Source organism: Miscanthus floridulus, chromosome 14 (genome assembly GCF_019320115.1).
Source record: "Miscanthus floridulus cultivar M001 chromosome 14, ASM1932011v1, whole genome shotgun sequence".
Lineage (NCBI taxonomy): Eukaryota > Viridiplantae > Streptophyta > Magnoliopsida > Poales > Poaceae > Miscanthus > Miscanthus floridulus.
Genome location: NC_089593.1, coordinates 59,903,498 through 59,910,632, shown reverse-complemented (window position 1 = coordinate 59,910,632; position 7,135 = coordinate 59,903,498). Strand labels below are relative to the sequence as shown.

At 43.6% G+C, this 7,135-nt stretch overlaps 1 long non-coding RNA gene across 1 annotated transcript; it reads right to left on the bottom strand.

The window, feature by feature from the left end:
- Positions 1-316: 316 nt before the first annotated feature.
- Positions 317-1,725, bottom strand: LOC136506131 (uncharacterized). The gene is made up of 3 exons (XR_010771407.1): positions 1,629-1,725; positions 1,283-1,365; positions 317-419 (listed from the first exon to the last, which is right to left on the bottom strand). It is a non-coding gene; the product is annotated as an uncharacterized lncRNA (long non-coding RNA).
- Between the last annotated feature and the right edge of the window lie 5,410 nt (positions 1,726-7,135).

Genomic DNA, 7,135 nt, shown 5'->3' with positions numbered 1-7,135 from the left:
ACAGAAATATTTCAGAACCTTGTTTTCTTTGAGTGACCTCCATTGTTCTAAGGGCAACAAATAAGCAAACTTAACAGCACAATTTAATTAAAACCCTTGAAGCTTTGACTTTGTTTTTTTCCCATTTTTTTTAATTTTTGCTCTCCTCGATCCCTCATACTTTTCACTGAGAGCTTTCCTTATTATCACCATTCAAAAAGAGTACTCAGAAGCCTCACTATTTATTAATTTTATATGAAACAAATAGATAAGACAACACATATACTCTGAAGTTTGGATGAAACCTACGAGCACCGTTTACAGATAAGTTGGTGAATAATAATCGAAGACCCTCAACATATTTTCATACAAAAGCTTACTTGAGTAGAAATTCACAAACACATTGATAGGTCGGTACTCCAGACTTTGTATTGAACCATCTGGATATATATACAAGAATGAAGTATCAGGAGTCAATAACATTATTGAAATATAATTCTTTCAAACAGAGACCAGAGGTAAAATAAGATAGATTAAATGGCCCCTTAACAAAAAAATGGATAGTGTTTGTAAAATTAAAATAACACAAAAATACATGATTGTCAAAATGTCCATATCTTATGAAGTCTGGACAACCAATGGCTCATAATTAACTGTGCAGCATTAGCCATTGCAAAAGTGAATATAAGAGCTGTCTGAAACCTGAAGCATAAGTACCACGACAGAGAAAATGTCCCCCATTGGGGGTAGTTTGACAACATCAGTGCTGACATTGTATTTCTAAAATTAAAATCACACAGAAATACATGATTATCAAAGTGTCCATATCTTATGAAGTTTGGACAACCACTGGCTTATAATTAACTGTGCAACATTAGCCATTGCAAAAGTGAATATAAGAGCTGTCTGAAACCTGAAGCACAAGTACCACGACAGAGAAAACGTCCCCCATTGGGGGTAGTTTGACAAGTTCAGTGCTGACATTGAACAAATTATGAATGGTCTGTGTTTATTTTTTTTCAAGCTATTGCTGAAAAACTATAATAAAAGATCTATTTATTTGGAAAATCATCATTTATTGTAGTTACAAAAGCAAATGGTTTTTAACCAGAGTAATGTATTTATATTAAGCACTCAAATGCTGAACAACCAGGAACATATTGAACACCATTCTTTCACGATCTGAATCATCAGGAGAGCACCCCCAAAATAAAGCTATCAAGCAACAATTTTGAAAATATGCGCTGAAGCGTCAGATTCAGGCAGCACAAACACACCCAACAAATCGTGGTTAAGGACATACCAGAAAAAAGCATTGACGTTGCTCTTGATATCAGGTGGCAGAGTAGTACAACTTAGTGCTATCAAACTGCATCTAGTTAGACCCTTCAAGAACCAAAGCGAAGAGGTAATAGTATCAGATTTTCCATATCAAAAATCATTTTGGTACTGCACAAAGTTGTCTGCTTAATACTCACACAGGACAGGAAAATAACAGGCAATGCTACTGCCCATTGTGTGAAACTCTGAATACAGAGCTAGTGCAACTTAAAAAATAAACTGAATAATTCTAGATAAGTTCTATACTACCTCGCAGTATGAAGCTGCAGCAAATAAGAATAGAAGATAAAATGCAATGTTTCGCTTACAAGTTCCTGTCTAGGTCTATGAGTCTGTTGAATTCCAGAGTTCTTTTCTTCAGTCAACATGGAAATCAATGGTGCAGCCTGAAAAGCAAATCTGTTGAATTGTCAAGGGGTCAAACACCTGTGACACTGCGCTAGGATGTGATGCAGCCACCCCCTCCTATGCCCATTGTATCAGGCATTGGATAAAGAGGACAGCCAAATCAATCAGGTCCGCACTGTGAAAAGCGAACCCATACCTCTTGTTCGTTCTCGTACTGTCAACAGAGCACTTGCTGAGTCTTTAATCCCTCAACCAGATCATGAAAATATGTACAGCTGGTATAGTCAGATATCCAGGTTAAATATATAACAAAGCTTTGCTGATAAAATATAAATTTAATAATTATACCTTCCGGTCTTTGAAATCAACTCTAAAAACAAAATGGCAATAGGAGACTTCTCCTGAGGCGATGGCATTACCTGTTTGAGACCAATAATATTGTGTTAGAAATATTCACAACATAATATAATATAGACCATGGTGCTATCTTACAATCCAGGAGGTCTGCAAGTAATAATATATAGTGAACATTGCTTTCCACAATCCAAAATAAATATTGACTGTGTAATTAAATTTTTATTTTACTAATTGTTTAGAGCGACTAAAATTATGCACAGGACATATTGTTTGGAACTGGAAGCAAGTACAACAAAAGGAACAATTCATGCCCCAGAACATATTGTTTCGAAAATCAGATCCAGACAGAAAAAAACGCATGTTGTGTCAAAAGCGCACAGCCAAAAGAACATAGGCTAATTAAATCAAGTTTCTACTGATTACCATAGGCAACTGTTGATCTTGATCCTTGCTTCTTCAGCCTAGGCCGCCGGGTTCTCGTGCACGAGGTCACCTCCACCTGCCGGGTTCCCCGTGCGCGAGGTCGTCCGTCGGCGCTGATTGAGGAGAATCGGCATATGGGGCATGGGGCGCATGGGAATGAAGAGGAGGAGGACGTCGCGGAGGGGAATAGAGAAGGTGTTGTTGCGGCGGCTACAGGGGGAAATTTTGGCTCGATAAAAACCGGCACCGGAGCGGAGGCGTTCAGATCCACATACCATGATGGCAGCAGCAAGGACGGCGCTGGGTCAAGCCACGAATCCTCCTCCAGCGGCGGCAGGGATCCATGTTCCATCGGATAGCAGGCCGAGCGACCGGCATGGGCGAGGAGCGCAGTGAGGAACATTGCAGACACGGCGCACATCCGGAGGAGAAGCGGTACGGTCGCGCAAGTGGGCGGAAGCGGCGGCGAGGGAGGGAGGGTGTGGGCGGTTACAGCAGGGAAGGGCGGCACCCGAACGCGAGCGGCGTCGGGGTCCACGGGAACGTGCGGGCGGGTAAGAAACTTCCCCGGTGAAAAAAAAACTTGGGTCGGAGTCGAGTGTTTCTCTGGGAACACGTGTTTCACATGTACTAGCCACTGCTACCCACGCTTCGCTGCAGGTGATGTGCTTGGTATAGGAAAAATTTACGGAAATATGACTCATATGTCTAATATGTTTTTTTATCGCGTTGCTACGAAAAGTTGGTCTATTTGGTACATTAAATGGGAAAATATGGTAAGGAAAGATAACATGGCTTTTTTCATTACAATGTTGTAAACGAACATATAGGTTGGTTGTCATTACATGATGCCTATTCTAGGCCAGCAAATCAATGACATGTTAGTGAAAAGAAGTATTTGATGGAGCTGGGCTCAAGCAACTAACACACTTAGATTCAAAGCACAACATTAGTTAGGATTACATTATAGGTGGAAAGAGCAAAAACTACAACACAAGTAGGTCTCCTAACGTGAGGGTTTACAAAAGAGTGAATTAGGATCCACTTCCCTTAGGCGAAACTACAACACATTTCGTAAATCTAGAATTACACGAAAGATTACACAGCGTCGAACACTAAATTACACCGGGATTTAAAGTTACATAGTTAAGAGCAACCTAGTACAACCAAGGCTTACTCCAGAAGTCGAGATAGACGAGGGCAATGGAGAAACAACGAGATAATGATTATCCAAAACATGGCGTATGACCAACAGATCCAGAAACAGGAGACTGAGAAGTAAAACATCATGAACCCTAAGACCAAACTAACCAATGGTAGACTTAAACTTCTTCGAAAACCAGATCCCTTCTCAGATTACACCATCAACTCTGTCAGACGAACCTAGTTCCATAATGACGACTGGATCTCGTAGCTCTGCTTCGGATTCAAGAGGGATGGGGATGAAGAAGAAAAGCAAGGACCAAGCGCATCTTATAGTGGTGAACAGAGATGGGGTGCAGCGCACCGGAAGTGGAGATGGCATGGATGAGATACACTATCGGTTCATGCTGTGGGGATACAGTTGGCCATGGTGCCCTCCCTGCGCAAGCGAGCGGAGGAGGGAATAAAGGAGAGGAGAGAGGGTTCGCTCGACGAGGGAGGCGTGCGGGCGGCCGTCTCCCCAAAAGAAGAAAGAAGGGAGGGGGGGGTCCGGTACGGCGATGAGGGCGAGGATCAAGAGCACACCAGAGGCCGGGAAAAGGAGAAGGGCACAGTGCACGAGGACAAATAGGGCTGATATAGACGGCATCCGCGGGGCACGCGGTGATAGCGACCCGGCGTGCGTAGCGTGGTCGAGCTGGGCACAGTGCTTGGGACTTGACACCCACCCAGGCTTTTCTAAGCACCCCCTACTACCCAAGGCTAACTTTTCCTAGGTGTTCTTCTTTCCTTCCCTTCCTTGTCCACAATATGCACCAACCTTTGTATGAAGTGAGATCGCAACATACATGCTTCCTCCGAAACCACCTCCTCTTATTTACTTTGAGAGACCACTATTTCATCAACCCGTTATGGATTTCCCGTTTAAACACCCGAATATTTTTCTTTATCTGTTGTGTTTGTTTTGTCGATTTACCCTTAGACCTCGTTAGACTTACCTAGGGTTCTTGAGGCAAAAATCAAGCGGGTTACAAGAAAAGCAACCATTCAGATGCAAGCAAACTAGCTATGATTGGATGGCAGAGATCACTGTATCAATTAATTGTGGATGTCCTCGCAGAACACTTGAATTTCCTTAAAAATTAAATCTATTGTGGAATTTGATTTCCTGGCCCCTTGTCATGAAAAGAACCCTTCTTGTCTGAATCTTCCCTTGCAATCCTCCCCTGGTTCCGTGGTGAGTGACCCCACTAGTTTCATTGCGTGTAAGTTAGTAAAGTTGCCTAATTAAATGCTAATGGTGCCGCGATGAAACCGAGGGCCCCTGTGGAACAGCTACCACATGGCGATGGTGCTCGGCGCGCGCTGGTATAAAGGTGGTTAACCAAGCACCTATGCCAAGTTACACCACCATATCGCTCTCGCAACAAAATATTCTCCTTTGGAAAAATATCCTTGTGTTCTAACGGAAAATCCACAACGGGTTGATGAAGTAGTGCTTTTTCGAATCAACTGTGTTAATATGGTTTCTGAAGAGAGAGAAGAGCAACAAGGAAAAGTTACTATTTGAATAGTCTAGAGTGATTGAAACGTTTAAATTGATGCCATGTCCCAATCCCAATGTCCAGTTTGACCGCGCTACGCACGCATCGACGCCTGCGGACGCTGTCAATACCGGGACCCACTTGCGTTCAGCTCTCGTTTGGCTATGCCGCACTCGCCTTGTTCACTCGCACAGTTCATTTTCTCTCCTTTTCCCTCACCCTGTCGGCTCTGGACTCTCGCCCTCGCCCCCGTACCGGACCCCTCCTTTTTCTTCTTTTGGGGCAAGGCCGCTCGCATGCCTCCTCATGGAGCGAACCCCTCTCCCCTCCTTTTTCCTCTGTCCACTCAAGCTCGTGCAGGGAGCGCACCATGGCTGACACTCTCCCCACCTCGTGACCTGCCAGTGTTTCCCTTCCACGCCACCTCCACTTCCTGATCGCTTGGGTGCGGTCGAGTTAGCTACATTTACTCTAGACCCATGCAACCAGCAAAGCACACAGCAGACCGCATGCAAATTCAATCCACACGCACCGCCAGTGGCCACTCACCCGCGTTCCTTTTCTCGCACACTGGTGTCGTCCTCTCAGCGTCACACCGCTGTCTCTTCTACACCGCCACCCACCGCATGTCACACCACCGCCTCCACGACACCGCTCATGATGTCACCTCCATTGGCCCGATGCTGCCGCTGCTATCCCCCACAAACCTGATTCCCTCAGCCCCCGATGCTGCTCAGTGCCGCCGATAATGGCACGCACCCACCCTCTAAACCCGCCATCAATCGCCTATAAAATGCCCCCCCCGGCTCCCCCTTCACAATACGACCCTCCACACTCAACACTAATCACCCGCATAAGCCCCCTATTCAAATGCCAACCTATTTCAACATTTTAAGAAAAAGCCTGAGATAAGTGCTGCAAGCTGAAGACTATCGAAGAAAACATCAAGCAGGAGCTGGAGTACATTGTTAGAAGCAAGAAGCTGACACTCTCAAGATGTGCTTAGATGAAGATGAGCTCACCATGACCATCTTCGCTATCCTAATTCCTACTATGGTGGCATCAACCATATTGTATATCCTTGTAATGCGCCCGCTACCCTACGAGAGGCCCTGAGATAGTTGTTGAAATAAGAAGAGTTGAATAAATATTCAAGTTTCGTGGATTTATTCAAATTTCAAGGGCATAGGGCCTGTCCACAACTGGACCACGCATGATTAAGTTATTTCTTAGATTCATCAAATAAATAGAGGCGCAATTCCTATACCAGCTATATTGTGATGCGAGGTCCTTTGCAATTGTCATTGTGGTTAAGTTTTTACGTGGCTAGCATAGTATCAGTGCTGGGTATCCATGTGAGTTCCTTGTCAGTAATAACTAAATAAAGTTCGGACAGGCTACACTTTAACATTTACGAGGGATACTATGGTGGCTGTAATATGCAATATTATTTTTACTGACTCTGTCGTGGGGTATCATTCTATGTGGAACCATTTCACATGGTAGTACTTAGACCATATATATGGCAGCGATAATGCATTTGTACGGTTATATGCCTGCAACCACCGTGTCCTCCCATACTTTGAGGTTAATGGGAATAAGGAAAAGAAAACGTCTCAGAAGATTAGTACAGTTGACGACTTTGCTTCTTCAGAAGGCCATTTTTAATCTAGAAGGCAGTTTTCCAGTCTCGCTGCCCCCAATAATACTTGTTAGCCTGTATGTGTATCCTATGCAATCTTATCATTGTTTTAGAATAATTATTTTAATATTTTCTTTTGTGCTTGTGTCTCTGATATTTACACAATACACAATTCCATGAATTTGTCACAAGATAGCTCTGAGATTCCTGGAATGCTGCTCCACCTGTAAAAGTGACAAATACTTATATTGATGCCCTATTGTCTGTCTCAAACTTAGGCATGCCTATCACTTATCTGTATTAACCTTTTTTGTAACAATTTTTATCCAAGCCAAATAGTAAAAAAACAAATATAAAA